The sequence below is a fragment of the Microcaecilia unicolor genome, chromosome 2 (assembly GCF_901765095.1).
Source record: "Microcaecilia unicolor chromosome 2, aMicUni1.1, whole genome shotgun sequence".
Lineage (NCBI taxonomy): Eukaryota > Metazoa > Chordata > Amphibia > Gymnophiona > Siphonopidae > Microcaecilia > Microcaecilia unicolor.
The window spans coordinates 443,229,411-443,251,319 of record NC_044032.1 but is presented as its reverse complement, the minus strand read 5'-3'; the positions used below and the strand labels follow the sequence as shown (position 1 = coordinate 443,251,319).

Genomic DNA, 21,909 nt, shown 5'->3' with positions numbered 1-21,909 from the left:
CCCCCCCAAGGTTGCCGCCCCCCCGAGGTCACCGCTACCGCTCCCCCCCGGGGTCGCCGCCACCCCCCCCCCCACCCGGGCCGGGCCCGGCCCTCTCCATTAAACATACAGCGCCTCACCTCAGAAACCGCAGCAGGCAGATCACCTCCCGTCGGCCTTCCTTCCCTGCCTGTGTCCCGCTCTCGTGTGACATAACGTTGGCGAGGGCAGGACACAGGCAGGGAAGGAAGGCCGATGGGAGTTGATCTGATTGCTGGGGTTTCGGCGCTGTAAGTTCAATGGAGAAGAGAGGCCCTGGCCCGGGTGGAGGGGGACCGGCGGCGACCTGGGGGGGGGGCAGTAGCGACATCGGTGGTTTCCTCCCTCCCCTTCTGTGTGGTGCACTCCTCAGCGCAGTTTCCCTCTCTGTTCCGTCATCACGTCTTGATGCGGGGGCGGGACAGAGAGGGAAGTCTCTACTGCGCATTTGCAGGTGAGTCGGTCACTTGCCATTTATATGTTTGATATGGCCTGTAAATTCAAGGTGGCCTCCAAATACAGATTAGCAGACTAAGAACAAAATTACAGGACTGAAGAAGGCTGTGTGGTGACAGGTCCAAAATACAGTGCTCATGTGCTATTAGAATTAAAGCTGCACGAATGTGTTTACATTGGTTGCCAGTAGCCTCTCAGATCTCTTAAGCTTTTAATAAAAACTTTTAAAGTGTTTGGTATTAGCTCTCAGCATTTAAGAGAGAGGCAAAGTGTTTACCAGCCTATCAATTCTATGTATGCTGCTCAAGGTGTTGTCATTTCCTTCTGGTTCCCACATGAAGTATGACAAAACTTGTTTTATGCTGGACCCTTTCCATAGAATTCTATGAATAAGGAGTGAGATTTATATCGGGAAAATGCGTGTAAGATAGTAATTTGCAACAGCATTTTAGGAATGAGATCCGTATGAATGTCAATTTAGATGTCAAACTCATCAGTGAGCCTTCTCGGGAGCAGTCCTTATACTCTGGAACTCACTCTCAAAATCACTACATCTAAATCAATGACAACCTATATTTCCAAAGTCAAGAAAAAGTCATCGTCGCCGCCGCCAACCCCCCGTCGCCACCACCAACAACTGACCCCCCTGCCAACGACCCTCTCAACCCCCCCCTCCCGCCGCCAACCCTCCCTCGCTGTCGCCTACCTGTGCAGTTGCGATAAGTAGACATTTAAGAGGGGTAAGACAAATGTGCTGGGATAAATAAAAGTGAGTGGCTAGATTGATGGAAAATTGTATGCATAGTCCAGTGGCGTAGCTACGTTGGGCCACGGGGACCTGGGCTCCCATAGATTTGGCCCTGGACCCCCCTCCCACCGCCAACCCTCCCCCGCCGCCGTCCGCTACCTTTGCTGGTGGGGGACCCCAACCCCTGCCAGCCGAGGTCCTCTTCTTCTGGCGCAAGGCTTCGTTCTGTTTCTGTGAGTCTGACGTCCTGCACGTACAACGAAGCCTTGCGCCGTAAGAAGAGGGCCTCGGCTGGCGGGGGTTGGGGTCCCCCACCAGCAAAGGTAGCGGACGGTGGCGGGGGAGGGTTGGCAGTGGGAGGGGGGTCCTGGGCCAAATCTATGGGGGCCCAGGTCCCCGTGGCCCCATGTAGCTATGCCACTGGACTATGCATACAATTTTCCATCAATCTAGCCACTCACTTTTATTTATCCCAGCACATTTGTCTTACCCCTCTTAAATGTCTACTTATCGCAACTGCATATGTCCTCTTGGTGCCTATTAAGATGTTAGGAGTGTATTTCAGTAGCTCTCATCAAAGCTAATTTGCATTTTTTTTGACAGGTGGTCATACCCACTTCCAGTCCCAACAGCCAATCAGAATTGAGGATACACCCAAGCACCCCTGCCTAAAGGAGCATCACCTAGCAAGGAACAAAAAACAAAATAAAGAAACCTTGAGTGTGACATGCCAAGCCACTAGCAACTAATGCAATGCAACAACAGATGGAGTAATGTATTCACAATGAGGCAATCCTGTCAACAGGCCAGAGTTCTGCAAATATTACAGAGCTCTAAATGATGTCTTAGGCATGCATATAGCATAGTAACATACAGAGGGGCATTTTCAAATGTCAGCTGGATTACTGTAGCAATCAATACGCCCAAAGATTCTTCCACAAAATCATTACATGTTTATACAGGGAGCAAGGGATCAGCAGTCTCATTCAGCAGCAGATATTCTGCCATGCCTGATTTCTTTAGATGACAAACCCAGGTGGGAACAATAAAATGTTCAAATCAGACTGTGAAACAGAGGAAGAGGTGGACTCATGTCCCTACTCTTCCCTTATGTTTGCCCATAAAGTCACCACACAGCCTTCTTCAGTCCTGTACCAGCAGTATAGCTCCTCCATCCACAGTGTGAATTTTTAAATGCAGTAGTTTCCCTTCTTCTTGAGCAATCCTCACAAATCACTCCCATGTCTCTCTGAAGTCACTATTAGGTACCATAAAGGGGCCCTCAAAGGGCACGCCCCTATGATGAGTTCCATCACAAGGCATTGATTCTTCCATTCTTTAGTTGGCCCCATCAAATCAGCAGGGGGCAGGGGACTGGTAGCTTGAAGAGTGGACAATTGATGAGCAAGCTGGGGAGACTGGCTTGTAGCAAGGATTGATATCAGCTCTGTAAGAGGCTCTGCTCTCCCTTCTAACACTAGTTCTTCCTTTCTTGTGTTAGCCTTGCTGATATCAGCATGAGGTAGGGGTTAATTGACACATGACCTGGAGAATGGTAGCTGGGGATTAAAACAAAACAAAAAAAACTGCAGAGCAAGCAGAAGGAAAAATGTCCGGGCTCCTACAGTTCTGTGTGTTAACAAGCATCTGTACCTAGCATTACAGTGCAGTGCTTTATGACGATTAATACTCCTCTGTTACAGATACAGTAACTGCAGCAACCAGAGCCCTTCTAGCGCTTCCACTAAATTGGACTGGACACCCTTGCAAATTCTTTTGTTCTGTCCTTGGGTAAACTGAATACAAGCTAAATAATCAAGTCTTAACTTCCAGTATTCCTGCTTGACTATTCCCTATGCCTTCTCAGTCATGCTGCCCAGAAACAGGCCCAACAGGTCCAACCGGACGTAACATCCGTCAGACAGCATGCAGCTATCAAATAAGACCTGGGTATTCAAGACAAGCTGCTGATGCAACAGCAGCCAAGTGCATAGAGAGTAAGATCTGAAACCTGCAAACCCTGCAAATATTAACACCACACGTTCTGTTTTATGTGATAACAAGCAAGTTGCTTAACCTCACTGTCCTTAACTCTCATGTACATAGTTTTCTCTCTCTTTTTCATTTTAATTAATGATTTGGAAACATTAAATGCAGGTTGCCACCACGCAATCAGGCCCTTTGGACTCAGGATTCCTCTTTCCAGTCATCCCTGCTTTATGGGTTTGATAGTGAATTTTATCAGTTGGCATTCTGCAGTTGCCTACTGAAACACCAACCCTTACTGCATGAAGACTCGGATCACATGGGATTGCTCTTCCTCCTCCTCCTCATCCAGAGGTGGCGGCAAAATAACTCCAAGGGGGACAGGGGAGGGGGGGAGCTGAAAAATTCCTTGTGCTCTGAAAAAGGTGCTCAGACTCCAAACAGAACTTCAGCCCCACACTCTGCATGGCATGGTACAAGAGGTAACTGTGTTGGACCCGCTATCTGGAGTGAAGTCAATAAAGAAATCAACTGTAGAGGCATTCCATTTTCAAAGGGTGACTATGACAAGATGAGGAAAATGGTTAAAAAGCTGAAAGGGTCAGCTGCAAAGCTTAGGACTTTAAATCTGGCATGGACGTTGTTTAAAAATACCATCATGGAAGCCCAGACCAGATGTATTCCACGTATTAACAAAGGTGGAAAGAAGAGCACACGACAGCCAGCATGGTTAAAAGATGAAGTGAAACAGGCTATTAGAGCCAAAAGAGCATCCTTCAAAGAATGGAAAAAGGATCCAAATGAAGAAAATAAGAAGCAACATAAGCAGTGTCAAGCTACATGCAAAGCCTTGATACAGAAGACTAAAACAGAATATGAAGGAAAAATTGCCGTGGAGACAAAAACTCATAGTAAAACCTTTTTCAGGTACATTAGAAGCAGAAAGCCTGTGAGGGAATCCGTGGGACCGTCAGATCATGAAGGAGCAAAAGGGGCACTCGGGAAGGACAAGGTCATTGTGGAGAGATTGAATAAACTCTTTCCTTCGGTCTTTACATAAGATGTAAGAGATCTACCTGTACCGGAAATGGCTTTCAAGGGTGATGATGCGGAGGAACTGAAAGGAATCTCAGTGAACACGGAAGACATACTGAGACAAACTGACAAGTTAAACAGTGATAAATCACCTGGACAGGATGGCATAAATCCCAGGGTACTGAAAGAACTCAAATATGAAATTGCTGATCTGTAACCTGCTGTTAAAAATTGACAGATTACAAGGTAACGCCGATTTTTTTAAAGGGTTCCAGGGGTGATCTGGGAAATTACAGACCGTTAAGCCAGACTTCAGTGCTGGGCAAAATAGTGGAAACAATTATAAAATTATGGAACACAGACAAACATGGTTTAATGGAACAGCGTAAGAATGGGTTCAGCCAAAGTTAATCTTGATTCACCAACTTGCTTCATTTCTTTGAAACAAACGTGGATAAAGGTGAGCCGGTTGATGTAGTGTACCTGGATTTTCAGAAAGTTTTTGACAAAGTTTCTCATGACAGACTGCGGAAAAAATTTAAAAATCATGGGATAGGAGGCAATGTCCTTCTGTGGATTAGGACTTGGTTATTGGACAGAAAACAGAGTTAAATGGCCATTTTGTTCAATGGAGTAGGACAAAGTAGTGGCGTGTCGCAGGGACCTGTACTGGGACCAGAGCTATTTAACCTATAAATGGATCTGGAAAACAGAACGATGAGTGAGGTGATTAAATTTGCAGATGACACAAAACTATTCAAGGTTGTCAAAACACATGCGGATTGTGAAAAATTGCAAGAACACCTTCTCTCATTCCCCTATATGCACCTCTTTCCAAACTTTTTGCTTGTCAGGCAAGCAACTTTCTCTCACCAAAATCTCTTAAGCATGCCTTCTTCCTAAGTGTGCCAAAAACCTGAAATAGAATTCTTGAACTTGTGCAAGCAGCTTCCTCTTATGAAAGTAGCTTGAAAACATCTCTGGAGGTTGCTTTTAGTACCTGAATTCTTGGCCATACAAAAAAGTTCTAGAGGCCGACTGAAACCAAATCTGCCACTGAAACTGTCTGAAAGCTTTCAGTAAAAACCAAAACTGCAGCCAAAACTCATCACCAAGCCAAAACCAAAATCTCATGTTTGATTGTGTGAACGTGAACCTGTCTGCAACCCTCTGTTAAACCTACAGTATCCAAGCAAGACTATAATTATTTAAAGAATGGAAGACTGTGTTTATCAACAAGCAAAATAACCTACACGTATGTGGACCACAGCTAATGAAAACTGAAGCTAAAAGCCAAAGTGTTTTTATAGTGGCTGAATACATGCCACATTTGGTGTCACAGCTGATATCATTAGAGAGACTAATTCCTAAGGAGCTTATCATCCCAAATTTACAGACTTAAATTTCTGCTAACATTTTCCCCCGTTTACAAAGCCACGCTAGCGGCTGCCACATGACACTGTCAACACAGCCCATTCAAAGTGAATGGGCTGTGTCAGCATTACCGCATCGGAAGTTATTAGCATGGCTTTGGAAATGGGGGCCTTCGTATTAAAAGCATTCATTTGCAGCATTCTAATTGTATTACTTGCAATTGCAGTACAAAAAAAAAGGTAACCCCCCCCCCCCCCCCCCACCACCTTACAATCCCTGTGGTATAATGGTATAGTCAGAGCAGGAGGGATGCCCCATTCGTGGTAGCCATTTTGACAGAAGAGCCGGAATAGGCAGGAGTAATGGGGATAACTCCTGCCCCAACTACGCTGCTAGACCACAAGGGATTGTAAGATAGGCTCAGGGGATACTACATGCAGCAGTGGATTGGATATTGCATGCACGTCAAACAATTGGACTGAAATCTACTGCCTAAGCTAAGTAATAGTATAATATATGCATATAACTGCTGTACTTAAGAGCAAGACCTTACTTAGTTTGTTTAGGCGGAGGCAGGGTGTGCAATGACGTATACAAGGAGTTTTACATCTCAATTCCTGAGTCTCTGTCTATACACCAAAAAAAACTGAGCACACAATAATTATTTATTTATATTTTTGTACATGATTTTTGATTGTACTGGATTTAATATGGTTTCTTGTTTTGTTTTATGCCAATTTCAACCACCACAGGCTAGTATGGTAGTTGAACCTTTTAGAATTCCTCAGCTACATGGATACAATACCTCATGTCCACCTTCTTCTTACAGGTCATGAGTGTTGTGTGCCTTATACCCTCTTACATGCATCCTGACAGAGAGCTGATAGGTACTGCAACAGTTTCACTTGAGGAAGCCAAAGAGGAACCCTGCACTCACCCTGAACCTGCAAATTCAAAGGAAATGGCCATTTGATCATTAACCGCATCTGTTTGTGTTAAGAGTAGACTTGCAACTAGAGAATAACAAGACGACAAAGTTTGTCCCTGTCCCCACGGGCTCTGTCTCAATCCCTGTGAGCTCTCCTCATCTGCACAAGCCTCAAACATTTATGATTTTAATACTTAAATCTTTTTAAAGTATGAAAAAGAACAATATTCTGTATAACTGCTGTTGATAAACCACAAATAGAAAACAAGAATAACAGGCAACTATAACCCCCCTTCCCCACACCCTCTACCCTTCTAACTAACCCAAACAATAGATCCACCCTGTTAAAATATACGGGGGTACAAAATACAACCCACACTGTATGTCCAACCAGGGGAGTAATATGTCCCATGAATCACTTTCATGATTTTTTTCATCTGTGGATGAACAATAAGTCATCAACAATCTCAGGATTCAGTCTAGCTCTCCAGTCTTCCACAGTCCTTCCCACAATAGAAAATGTCCTCTCAGAAGACGTGCTGAGAGCAGGAATGCACAGCATCCCCTGTGCAAGTTTTGGCCAGCACTTTTACTTGTTTTTCCAAAAACAACAAAAGATTATTGTCTGCATCACTCCAACATAAATAACTGTCCAATTCATTAACAGTCTTCAAAAGAGGCATTGTTCCAAAAAAGTCGCTTATAAAACTACTAAAATCCATTTTCATTCTTTTTGAGGGGGCTCTTGCACAGATGTGACACTTTCTGGGAATGTGGATTGTGGAGGATCCAAAGTTGTTGATGTTGACGGACTTGAGTCTTCCATTTCAATCTGGTTTTGGTACAACCTTCTCAAATATTTGGCTGCCTGTGTTTTTACATCATCTGGGAAGATAACTGGATTATCTTTCAGATGTGGGTGTAGAAGAAAATTAACACCGTGTAATGGATAAATAGGAAAATAAGTATTGGAAATGCTCCTTGATACCAGAAAACAATGGATGAATCTGCTGCAGTAACAGTAAGATGCTTGAGCAACTGGGCATTTGATAAAAGAACATTGCAGATAGTAGGAGTCTGATCAGCAGACAAGACTCTTGTTGCCACATCAAAGGCAGACAAGATACAAACAATGTAATTTAACAGTGCTGCGCTTAAATCCAAAAGCAGAGTCTGTAATTTTATCATTGAATTCAGTTGCAAGTTGTCTAAGATGTTTTACGTTTTTATATATTAATACTACCATTTTACAGATGCTGTTCCATCTAGCCGAAACAGCTGTTTAAGCTAGTCTCAAACTTTTAGAGAATGAGACGGGAACAAAGTTTGCCCCTGTGAGCTCTGTCCCCATGGTTAAACGCGTGTAATTCTCTATGTGCAACTCCTCTAACCTGTTCAGTCACGCTTCATCAAGTCAGAGCCAATGTGACTACCATAGTTCTTGTGAAATATGCCTCACTGCAGCACATCTGCAAAGCAACTATCCATTCCTTGCTTTAGAAGGCAATTACTTTGCATTATTGCTTGGACCAGTCAACAATCATGACTGATGGTGCTTTCAGTCAGACAGTACTGAGCAACTGTCATGTTTACCTGATTGGGCTGCATCCTACGACAAACAGAAAATCTCTACAGTAGAATGGTCCTGAGTCTGAGGGTTACCCACTTCTGTGCCCGATTATATCCTGCTTATTGATAGGAAAAAAAAAAAACACCTTATCCGAATTAGGACTGGGCATCAAACTGAAAATGAAAACACAAACCTCTCTCTCCCTTCCCACCCCTAAAATTAAGCACTCGTGTAATTTGAAACACACTATTTCCAAGTAAGTATCACAGCAGCAAAAATCAACATATAACAGACGAACACAAGACTGTCTACTGGTTCTGTAACAATTTATAGTTCCTGCTGTCATCAAAGGCCCTAAAACTCAAGGAAAACTTACTAAGTTGCTCTGTGGCCTCTACTTCATGACCTACCTCAAAACAGAATATATAAGCAAGCATTCTACAACCTTCAGAATCTTCTCTTGTCCTTTATCTACGGTCAATACTGATATTCATGGAGTCACAAACAGATGAAAAATGCATAGTTTATGTAATATGGTAGACGCAGACTGGAGTGTGCTGAGAGCTCCCCAGGTACACTGTTATCAAGGTGAAAGCTATAAAACATGTTGAACATGCCAAAGGTCTCTCTGTTGCCACATCACTCAACATTAGAGTCAGGAAGAAGTAACTACATCTTATCTACCTCTCCTCCAACTCTCTAATGCCTACATAACCTTTTAGCTCTTTCCTGTCCTATCATATTTATGGCGTTCTTTTCTTGACCAAGTGACTATTTTAGTATGACTGTAAACCACACAGATAACTATGATGTGCAGTATATCAAGCTTTAATAAATTTGAAAACTGTTTTTTCATTCCCTTATTTTTTTTGAATATCTTTGCATCCGAAAACACTTCAAACTTTATAACAGGTCAATTTCATCATGACATAACGTGTGTGTGGCATACTCTTCAATGTCTTTTCAGAAAATGCTTACTATTAAATGAGTCAAATTTAAGAACTGGGCAAAAGTGTGAAAAGCCTGGAAGTTCATTTGCTTGTATAGTTTTGAAATAGCCCATCTGTTGTGCAAGATTTAGAGTGTGACATTCTAATTTCTAGTACCTAATTACGTAGCATGGAGAGGCACACAGAAGGCATCTCTAAACATTAAAGCACTACTGCTTCTGTATCTACCCCTTGCTTCAGTGAAAGGGTATTAACCAAACAATCACAGGTGATGGTAGAAGTAGCTGTATTTTAAACATTTATGACTTGTTCCTCCAAGCATAACCACTTCTGATGCAGCAACATCTGGGACTGTACAACAGAGAACGAGGAAAAGAATGACAAATGGGGGAATGAGAAAGAGTAAAATTCTTTAGAGTGTGAGCATGAATGTGTCTGCCTCTGCCATCTGGAGGGGGGTGAGGCAAGGGGTGATTTAAACAGAAAAGGATCTGACCATTCTGCTGGTTTGCATAGACTAATAAAAGGATACCAAGTGTGACATATCAAATCACTACATATCACTATCAGATTTCAAAGAATGGACTTTTGCTGTTTAACTGCTGTGTGCCATTTTTCTCCCCATTGGCTGGAAGTACACAAAATAACAAGTTGCAAACTACATGGTTCAGTCACTATGCATCACCATAAATAAATAACCATAAAAAAGCTGCAACACTTCAGCTACTAGGTTTTAGAATAGAAAAAATAAACAACCACAACAAAAGAAAAAGAAAGACACACACAAATCATTAAGGGACCCTTTTACTAAGCCGCGTAGGCACCTAAGCGTGCCAATTCGGAACTAACGCCCAGCAGTAATTTCATTTTTTACGCACATCCAGTACACACGCTGGAAAATATATTTCACTAGTAAAACATGCCGTTTCTCTGGTCCCGCCCTTCCGGAAACAGGAAATGAGGGCAGGACCAGAGGCAGAGCTGAGACAGAAGGGAAGGCAGGCTGAAGTGCCCTGCCTGCTCGTCTTTTACTGCTGCTGCCGCTGGACCCAGAGGTAAGAACTTTTAAATTCAGGCCGGCACGCAGGAAGGCAAGGGGCAGGTGGAGGACTGGGAGAAGAGGGCGGGCAACGCAGGTCGGGCTGCAACTCAGAGGGGAGAGAGAGAGAGGGAGGGAGGCACGGATTTCTGGAACTTGTAGGAGTGGGGGTATGGGACTGGGAGGGAGGGGAGGGGGCGGGCCTGGAAATCGGAGGAGAGGGGGGCCTGCAACTGGGAAGACAGGGGGGAGTGAGCGGGGGCGATTCTCCCACGAATGTATCTTCACCTCCAACGTTCTATGGCTGGCTGGTGCTGGTTTCCCTTCCCTCTCACTGATCCTCCCTCTGACGTCATCACGTTCAGACGCAAGGGTGGACCAATGGGAATTGTGTTACGAACCCAAGCATCCAGACGTAGAACGTTGGAGATGCAAATTATTATATAGGATTTTCCAGTGCGCTTTGCTAACCGGGCGGTAATCAGCATTGTACGCGCACTGACAATTGTCACCCAGTTAACTGGAGAGACCTTACCGCTAAGTGCATGGGTGGAGGTAAGGTCTCAGGCCCAAAATGGACGCGCGCCAATTTTCATTTTGCCACATGTCCATTTTCGGCAAACAAAAAGAAAAATACCTTTTTTTGCAGGCGCGCTGAAAAATGAACCTGCACGCATCCAATACATGCGTCTACAACAGCGCAGGCCATTTTTCGGCACACCTTAGTAAAAGGACCCCTAAGAGCCTGCACAGGATAGACAGTGGTTGGACAAAAGGGAAGATATGGGGTGGGAAAGCTTGAGAAACATGCCTCTTGTAATTATTTTCCACAGGAGGCTCTTAAATAAACTGGATGGGCTGAAGATAGGACCCGAAGTCGTGAACTGGATTAGGAACTGGTTGACGGACAGAAGCCAGAGGGTGGTGGTGAATGGAATTCGCTCTGAGGAAAAGGTGAGTAGTGGTGTGCCTCAAGGATCGGTGCTGGGACCGATTCTGTTCAATATATTTGTGAGTGACATTGCCGAAGGGTTAGAAGGTAAAGTTTGCCTATTTGCGGATGATACTAAGATCTGTAACAGAGTGGACACCCGGGAGGGAGTGGAAAACATGAAAAAGGATCTGAGGAAGCTAGAAGAATGGTCTAAGGTTTGGCAATTAAAATTCAATGCGAAGAAATGCAAAAAGTGATGCACTTAGGGAATAGAAATCCACGGGAGACGTATGTGTTAGGCGGGGAGAATCTGATAGGTACGGACGGGGAGAGGGATCTTGGGATGATAGTATCTGAGGATCTGAAGGCGACGAAACAGTGTGACAAGGCGGTGGCCATAGGTAGAAGGTTGTTAGGCTGTATAAAGAGAGGTGTGACCAGCAGAAGAAAGGGGGTGTTGATGCCCCTGTATAAGTCGTTGGTGAGGCCCCACCTAGAGTATTGTGTTCAGTTTTGGAGGCCGTACCTTGCAAAGGATGTAAAAAGAATTGAAGCGGTGCAAAGAAAAGCTAAGAGAATGGTAAGGGATTTGCGTTACAAGACGTATGAGGAGAGACTTGATGACCTGAACATGTATACTCTGGAAGAAAGGAGAAACAGGGGTGATATGATACAAACGTTCAAATATTTGAAAAGTATAAATCTGCAAACGAACCTTTTCTGGAGGTGCGAAGGCAGTAGAACGAGAGGACATGAAATGAGATTGAAGGGGGGCAGACTCAAGAAAAATGTCTGGAAGTATTTTTTCACGGAGAGAGTAGTGGATGCTTGGAATGCCCTCCCGCGGGAGGTGGTGGAAATGAAAACAGTAACAGAATTCAAACACGCATGGGATAAACATAAAGGAATCCTGTTCAGAAGGAATGGATCTTAAGGAGCTTAGCCAAGATTGGGTGCCAGAGCCGGTGGTGGGAGGTGGGGACAGTGCTGGGCAGACTTACACGGTCTGTGCCCTGAAAAGGACAGGTACAAATCAAGGTAAGGTATACACAAAAAGTAGCACATATGAGTTTATCTTGTTGGGCAGACTGGATGGACCATGCAGGTCTTTTTCTGCCGTCATTTACTATGTTACTATGTTACGTTTGTTTATATACCCGTGTGTACACATACACAGAAACACACATATGCAGACAGAAAGAGAAGGGAGAAGCCATTTTAAAAGAACAAGGGCACTATAAGAACATAAGCGTTGCCATACTGGGACAGACCGAAGTTCCATCAAGACCTGCATCCTGTTTCCAACAGTAGCCAATCCAGGTTACAAGTACCTGGCAAAATCCCCAAACAGTACATTTTATGCTGCTTATTCTAGAAATAAGAAGTGGATTTTCCACATCCATCTTAATAATGGCTTATGGACTGTTTTTTAGGAAATTGACCAAACCTTTTTTAAACCCCGCTAAGATAACAGCTTTTATCACATTCTCTGCAATGAATTCCAGAGTTTAATTACACGTCACGTGAATAAATAGGGTCCTAACAGTTGTAATTGGGCAGTATTGGGGTGCTGTACACATTATCCCTCATTCCCTAACACATATTTTCTGAATAGATGAGTTTTCAACTGTTTACAGAAAATTTCGTACTCTGATATTGATCTTGTCACTGGTATATCATTCCACCATTTTACCTACAACCTGACACAGTAGATAATGACAGAAAAGACCCACTAGTCCATACAGATCTGCCCTGTTACTCTTGTCAACACAGCTAGGATATATCACAGTTGCCATCCAGAGAAGCCCGACTACTTCATTAACCAAGCCGTTGTTTACTTCTGCACAGGTTGTCTACTATCCTTGGAGTAGGTCCATGTCATACACTATTAGATGACATCACCTGCTTGTTGATGGATACATTATTGTGTGTGAGGGTGGGGAGGGAGGGGGAGAAACCACACCAATGGAACACATATTAAGCTAGCTGGGTCTCTGCAAAGAGCTATGTGTCAGTGTAACGCAAAACTAGCCAAGTGGGAAGGAGACAACTGGGACAAGCTGATTAAATCTAAACAAATGACACAACACAAAATGAATTTGTATACAGAGGATAGTGGGATCCAAGGATTTGCTCCTTAATATAATACTGAGCTCAAGTAGCCATATTGTTACTAAAGAAACACAAGGAGTGGAGGAGTGGCCTAGTGGTTAGGGTGGTGGACTTTGATCCTGGGGAACTGAGGAACTGAGTTCGATTCCTGGCACAGGCAGCTCCTTGTGACTCTGGGCAAGTCACTTAACCCTCCATTGCCCCATGTAAGCCGCATTGAGCCTGCCATGAGTGGGAAAGCACGGGGTACAAATGTAACAAAAAAAAAAAGAAACACAAAATCTTTTGGACCAATAAAAAAACTAGATATGCCACACAGAAGCAATCGAGCCTAGTTTCTGGAATGTTTGTGCACTGATATGCAGACTAGATAGACCCATGTAAAAATACAGAATTGAACACATCTTCATAGACCATGTTGACCTACATAAAAAATTAAAAAAAATAAAAATAAAAAACCTTGCCCAACTTCTCTTTACCCCTGACATACTCTGAAAAATTTGTGTTAATAGAAAAATTATTAGTGGGAGACAGTTGCACACATTCACACTCCCTTTTGAGAAGATGGCTAAATACAATGTAGTACATGTAATTTTCAGACCACATAGAGTAATGTCCTACTTTAATATTAAGAAAATGAGTTTTAACAGAATTCTTTCCAATCCATCTGTCTCTTTCATCTGGGATAGAAAGAAGGAATTTATTTATTTGCATAAACTTGATATACCGTTAATCAGAATTAAAAATGCAACAAGGCGATTTACAAACAAAGATTAATACTTGATAGACCATTCTAATAAGGAAGATAAATAAAGGTGAACAGAGAAGAGTGAGAAGAGTGAGATGGAAGAGGCAGGGGAGTGTTAAAAAATGTCTGGTGAAGAGAGCACTTTGTGATGATTATATCGTCTGTGATGGGATGGAAGAGACTAGTCATTTGGAAATGTAATCTGGAGTGGAAAGGAAACACGGCAAGAAGTTTGAACTGGATATGTACAGACTGGATGCCAGTATTCGGAGATAAAGCAATGGGCATTGTATAGTAGTTTGACAGTGACTGGCACATGAGAGAGAGGACAGTGGTAATCCTGAGTACAGTGCACAACAGTAATCCAGATGTGTAATAAAGACGATATTGAATGCAGGTAGAAAGGGCAAACCTTTCATAACGCAATGAGAGAAGATTGCAAGACTCTGTCGATTTGCCCTTTAAAGGTTAGTCTACTGTCAAAGGAGACACCTAAGATTCTAACAGTATCACTATAAGCAAAAGAATCCCCTGCTCCTTCATTCCAGGGTCAACCATAGGGATTGGGAAAGTGGTTGGCTTCACATCTAGACATGTGAAGAAAAAGGTTTATTAGCTGTAAACAGGATTTGAGAGTAGTCACATCCAAGCAAAGGTAAGAGTGTAGAGAACTTGGATGTTGTCTGCATAGCAATATCTGCAGCCCTTGGACTGAATGAGAGTTATTGAAGGAGTGATAAAAATAGTGAACAAAAGGAAGGCTAGTATCAAGCCTTGAGGTACCACACAGAAGATACAGTAGACAGAGGACAATGTGCCACTGTGGGATAACTGAAAGGAGCAATTGGAAAGAAAGATTTAAATCGGCTCAAAAACACTTTAGGGGAGACGGAGACAATTTATCAGAAGTTCAAGAATGACCAGACCAAATGCTGATGAGAGTTCCAGGGAAACTATAATTACAGATGAACGCTGGTTTAGGGAAGTTCTTATTTCATTATGGAATGCTTTAAGATGCATTTCAGTGCTATGTCCCTTTCTGAAGCCAGCCTGATTGGGGTGGAGAACCAGTTTTATCAAAGGAGGAAAGCTGGAAGCAACAGAAGCTCTAGGTATGACTTCTTTAATATGGATGTCAGTATAGGATACTTCCAAGCTGCTATTTCCCCCTATATGGAGGCATTTTTGTAACAGTGGCAGAACAAGCGGTAGTAGTTGAAGGGCAAAGCTTCTCACCAGGTGGGCTCGCCAAGGGTCACACGTGGATGATGTAAGATTTACACGACAGAGAGTATCTAGTGAGGCATGAAGAGTGAGAGTGGGGAACAGGATCCATATATGTTGGTTTGACTGGGACTGTTCTGTATTACTGCCAATGGTTGTGCTGGTTCTTAAGTGACACTGCAGAGTGGAAAGGGAAAATCCCAGCTTGGCCCTAAGAGCGACAATCTTGTCCTGCCAGGCTTTTGCAAGAGTATTGAAGGGGAGAACAGAGTAAGAAAGTGGAGAGGATGTGGGTGGCGATATTGAACTCATAATGTGGAAAAGTTTCCTGGGTTTATTAACATGATGACGACAACTCCGGTATAATAAGAACATTTCGCGAGTCATCACATGATATTCCCTGTATTTTGCACAGAACAGAAGAGGTAGTTGTGGATGGTTTGTTACATTATTTCCTTCTGTAGCTTTGACTTAGTTTGAATGGGGCTGTACCTAAACAGTCTGTTGTTTGGAAAGAATAATAAAACGAAACCAAGTGTGATAATATAACTAATCATAACATAATCAATGTCAGCTTTAAAAAGATGACTTTTACAAAGATTAACTACAAGGTGTCACTGTCCCATGTCACCAGGTATTGGTGCGCTTTTTCACCACTAGTCAGTAGCACACCCAGCAACCAGAAGCAAACTACATGGTTCAGTCAGTAGATTTCACTGTATTTCATTTTCTTTTTTAATTCACACCTCAATCACAAACAGCCAAGCCAGCATGGAGAGGGGTGTGACAGCAGTGGGGAAGGGGGAAACAGCATAGTGGGATAAGCATGGCCAATGGAAAATATTTCTAATCCATGTTTATATCTGGGAGATAGAAAAAGGAGGAGAGATGCAGTTTGATAAAGAATTCACTAACTACTGTGTTTCAGAATATCATTGTGCTTCTCCCACAGAAATACACTGGCCTTTTTCTGAAAACCCCCTTTACCTGGTCCATTTTAAAATGCATTTAGCTCACAACCAGGAACTCACTGTCAGAGGATGTAACAGCAGTTAGTGCATCTGACAGGAGATGGAAAGACTATCTGGCCCATTATCTGGGCTGAAGGCAGTGGGCGAACATGCCACCATACTGAGTGACCTCCAAATATTTATATTATTTTAGTAAACCACCTTGGTTTTTGCATTCTTTCTGTTAGGAGAGGAGTTGGGGGGGTGGTTTGGGTCTGTGAAGGGGGCAGGGTTATATTCAAAATGGGATCTTTTTTGTCAGTGCTCCAGAGTTTGCTTTATTTACAATGCTGTACTGTGAATGTCAGTGCTGCGCTATATGCCTTTATTTTTGCTTAAGACAATAAATATATTTCTATAAAAAAACAATAGCAAAGGCTTATGACTGTCTCTGTGGGGGGTTTCTGACAGCTTTTTAAAAATTTATTTAAAAGCTTCCCTTACATATATCATGAAATAATATTTAAAAATCACTAAAACAGCATAAAAATCATTGTCGGCATTTCAGCTATAAACCAAGCACAGGTGAGAGATGAGATTCAAATCGGATGAGGTGCCACGCACTGAACTGGCGATGAGAAAAGCGGGTAGGTAAGTGCTTAGGTTGAAGTAAATAAAAGGCAGTGTCTCATCTAGAAAGCTAAAGATGTTTTCTCTTTTTTGTAACTATTATTCATGTTTGTGGAGTCAGGTATTTGGATTTTTCTTCTCTGTAATTGTTAGCTGATAATTTGTTTAAAGTATACCAATATGGCGGCAGCCCAGGGGAGACAGCTTCAGCTTGTTGACAACATGCCATCTCCTGTCATTAAACTTCCTTGCCCCCATTCCCCACCACACACACACATATATATATATATATATATATATATATATATATATATATATATATATATACACACATGTCGGCCCACCGTCATGCAGAATTCTAGCATTTATTGCCGATCCTTTTCCAAAGCAGACCTTTCACACTGTCCCCATTCTTCAGTCCTAATCCTTTTCAACAGTCTATCCCCACCAACCCTGCTCAGAACATTCACTGGTTCTCGTCACAGACCCTGCCCAGAGCAGAGCTCAGTTTCTCCCACAGCCCTTGTAGCTCAACCCCTCCTTCCTGTGACTAGAAGCCTTCCCACTGGATGGATCCTACCACAGCCTCTGCACTGAAAGGGGAGAGAATGGAGAGCTGCAGTGGGCTAAACTGTGATGCAAGTATTGCCATACTGGGAAAGACCAAACGTCCATCAAGCCCAGCATCCTGTTTCCAACAGTGGCCAATCCAGGTCACAAATACCTGGCAAGATCCCAAAGTAGTACAAAATATTCTATACTGCTAATCCCAGAAATAGTGGATTTTTCCCAAGTCCATTTAATAATGGTCTATGGATTTTTCATTTAGGAAGCCGTCCAAACCTTTTTTAAACTCTGCTAAGCTAACCGCCTTTACTACATTCTCTCGCAACGAATTCCAGAGTTTAATTACACACTGAGTGAAGAAAAAGTTTCTCCGATTCATTTTAAATTTACTACATTGTAACTTCATCGCATGCCCCCTAGTCCTAGTATTTTTGGAAAGCGTAAACAGACGCTTCACATCTACCCGTTCAACACCACTCATTATTTTATAGACCTCTATCATATCTCCCCATAGCCACATTTTCTCCATGCTGAAGAGCCCTAGCCGCTTTAGCCTTTCCTCATAGGAAAGTCGTACCATCCCCTTTATCATTTTTGTTGCCCTTCTCTGTACCTTTTCTAATTCCACTATATCTTTTTTGAGATGCGGCGACCAGAATTAAACACAATACTCAAGGTGTGGTCGCACCATGGAGCGATACAAAGGCATTATAACATCCTCATTTTTGTTTTCCATTCCTTTCCTAATACCTAACATTCTATTTGCTTTCTTAGCCGCAGCAGTACACTGAGCAGGTTTGAACATATCATCAACGACGACACCTAGATCCCTTTCTTGGTCCGTGACTCCTAACGTGGAACCTTGCATGACGTAGTTATAATTCGGGTTCCTCTTTCCCACATGCATCACTTTGCACTTGCTTACATTAAACATCATCTGCCATTTAGACGCCCAGTCTCTCAGTCTCATAAGGTCCTCTTGTAATTTTTCACAATTCTCCCGTGATTTAACGACTTTGAATAACTTTGTGCATCAGCAAATTTAATTACCACACTAGATACTCCCATCGCTAAGTCATTTATAAATATGTTAAAAAGCAGCGGTCCCGGCACAGACCCCTGGGGAACCCCACTAACCACCCTTCCCCATTGAGAATACTGTCCATTTAACCCTACTCTCTGTTTTCTAGCTTTTAACCAGTTTTTAATCCACAATAGAACACTACCTCTGATCCCATGACTCTCCAATTTCTTCTGGAGTCTTTCATGAGGTACTTTGTCAAACACCTTCTGAAAATCCAGATACACAATATCAACCGGCTCACCTTTATCCACATGTTTGTTCACCCCTTCAAAGAAATGTAGTAGATTGGTGAGGCAAGATTTCCCTTCACTAAATCCCATGTTGACCACGTTTCATTAATCCATGCTTTTGAATATGCTCTGTAATTTTGTTCTTTATAATAGTCTCTATCATTTTGCCCGGCACTGACGTCAGACTCACTGGTCTATAATTTCCCGGATCTCCTCTGGAACCTTTTTTTTTTTTTTTTTTAAATCGGTGTTACATTGGCCACCTTCCAATCTTCAAGTACCTCGCTCGATTTTAAAGATAAATTACATATTACTAACAATAGCTCCGCAAGTTCATTTTTGCAACAGGGTGGACACCCTGGAGGGTGTGAATGACACGAGGAAGGACCTAGCGAAGCTGGAGGAATGGACCAATATTTGGCAACTAAGGTTTAATCCCAAAAATGCAGGGTCATGCACTTGAGTCGCAAACATCCGAAGGAACAGTACAGTATAGGGGGTGAAGTGCTTCAGTGTGCAAAGGAAGAGCAGGACTTGGGGGTGATTGTGTCTGATGACCTTAAAGCTTTCAAATAGGCAGAAAAAGCGACGGCCAAAGTCAGAAGGATGCTTGGGTGCATAAAGAGAGGCATGACCAGTAGGAAAAAGGAGGTGATAGTGCCGTTGTATAAGTCTCTGGTGAGGCCCCATTTAGAGTAGTGTGTGCAGTTCTGGAGACTGCACCTACGGAAAGATACAAACAGGATAGAATCGGTCCAGAGGGCGGCTACGAAATTAGTAAGCGGTCTTGAATGCAAAAATTATAAGGACAGGCTTATGAACCTCAACATGTATACGCTGGAAGAGAAGAGGGAGAGAGGAGACATGATAGAAACGTTTAAATATCTCAAGGGCATTTATGTACAGGAAGAAAGCCTTTTTCAAATGAAGGAGAGCTCAGGAATGAGGGGGCACATGACAAAGTTAAGAGGGAATAGGCTTAGGAGTAACCTAAGGAAGTATTTCACAGAAAAGGTGGTGGCGGCGTGGAATGGCCTCCCTGTGGAGGTGGTGGAGTCGAGGACTGTTCTAGAATTTAAAAAGGCATGGGATTAAGCATGTGGAATTGCTTAGGAACAGGTAGAATTGGGGGTTACAGAGGATAGGCAGACTGGATGGGTCATATGGCCTTTATCTGCCGTCATGTTTCTATGAGTACTCTGGGATGAATACCATCCGGTCCAGGAGATTTGCTACTCTTCAATTTGTAGAACTGCCCCATTACATCCTCCAGGTTTACAGAGAATTCTTTAAGTTTCTCCGACTCGTCAGCTTTGAATACCATTTCAGGCACCAGTATCCCATCCAAATCTTCCTCGGTGAAGACCGAAGCACAGAATTCATTTAATCTCCCCATTATTGCTTTGTCTTCCCTGATCGCCCCTTTTACTCCTCGGTCATCTAGTGGTCCAACTGATTCTTTTGCTGGCTTCCTGCTTTTAAAATACCTATAAAAAATTTTACTATGTGTTTTTGCCTCCAATGCAACACAAATATCCACAAACCTAGCCATCCATATGATTTTGTGATGGGTAGTTCACAAATTTGTAGAATTCTGAAAAAATTCCAGGCAGTTGGAAATCCTAGTTTCCTGAATCCTGAGCACAATTCACAGGGTCCCCCTCCCCCCAAAAAAACTTTTGGGCCCAAGGCACATGTCTAGTTTGCCTATGCCTTAATCCGGCTCTGCCCTTTACTGACCTGCTGTAAGCACTACATATGTGCTTACCACAGCAAACACTTCAAACCACGGAGCGTGTTGAGGTGTCCCGCAGTAATTTTGCCATGTGCGCACACTACCCATGTACTAAAAAATAAAAAAATTGGGGGGGAGCATGTCTGGGGTCAGAGAGTGGGCACATCTACACAAAGGAGAAAGGTAAATAGTGGCATACTCCAGGGACCTAGCAACAGGAATGAGTGAGGCAGACTGAATAACTTGTATAATATATAGTCAAGTCAGAAGCAGATTGTAAAAAAAACAAAACAAAAATGCAGGATGATCAGATGGTAGATGAAATTTAAATGTGGACAAGTGCAAAGTAAGGTGAATATGGAAGAAAAATCTAAATTATAGTCACACGATGCTAGATTCCACATTAGGAGTAATCACTCAAAGAAAGGATCTACAATATGTTGAATTCTCAGTCTTAATATGATGGACATAACCAAATAAGAAAATAGAATGTTATTAATTATTAGAAAGGCATGGGGAACAAAAATGGAAATACAATGTGGCTGCATCATTAGTAATGTGTGTAAATGCAGCTTATTAGTTATAAAATTAACTCTGGCAATACAGTTGAAAATCTACAGAATATGGACAAAACCCAAGCCACCCCTCATCTCTCCATTCAAAGTCTTTATGAAGACATAAGAGCTGCATTTCTAGTTTTAAAAAATGTAGTACATAAAAATGTATCAAAAATGTACACAGAAAACAGTAGCATGTGCACAAAAAAGCAGCAAAAAAGATTAGAGAACCTTGAGCTAAAAAATAAGTATGACACATTGTAGAAATTCTTCTGATCTGGCCACTAAAGCACAACATTTGTGCCATGAAGGCTGGCTAGTTAAAATATGGTAAAATTATGTATAATCATACCTGATAATTTTCTTTCCATTAATCATAGCTGATCAATCCATAGACTGGTAGGTTGTGTCCATCTACCAGCAGGTGGAGATAGAGAGCAAACTTTTGCCTCCCTATATGTGGTCATGTGCTGCCGGAAACTCCTCAGTATGTCGATATCAAAGCTCCATCCGCAGGACTCAGCACTTAGAGAATTACACCCACGAAGGGACACTCTGCCCAGCTCACCACCGCCGAAACGGGGGAGGGGAATTAACCCAGCTCATCCCCACACAAGTGGGGGAGGGGAATCCGTCCAGCTCATCCCCGCGGAGCGGGGGAGGGACACCACACCCGCCGATGCGGGGGGATCTGGCTTATCCTGCAACCGCAACCGCTGGAGGAGCTGACTGACCCTAACACCGCCGAAGCGGGAGGGGTACAAAGCTGCCCTACAGCCGCACGAAGCGGGAGGGAGTGCCGGCAGAATTTATGTCTCAATCCAGCCCCGTAAAACGGGGGGGAGAGGAATGCAGCAGCTCACTGTAACACAAACTCGTCTCAACTCTTGAAGAATCCAAGTGAAAAAACTTGAACACGAAGTCTTTCTGAAGTAACTGAAGACTAAACTTGAACCTGAAATGCAACCAGAATAAAAACAGTACAGATATCTGGGAGGGGCTATGGATTGATCAGCTATGATTAATGGAAAGAA

At 42.9% G+C, this 21,909-nt stretch overlaps 1 protein-coding gene across 2 annotated transcripts in view; it reads right to left on the bottom strand.

Annotated features, from left to right (window-relative positions):
• DQX1 (DEAQ-box RNA dependent ATPase 1) overlaps nt 1-21,909 on the bottom strand; it is a 128,324-nt gene that overhangs the window by 75,957 nt on the left and 30,458 nt on the right. The window lies entirely within an intron of this gene.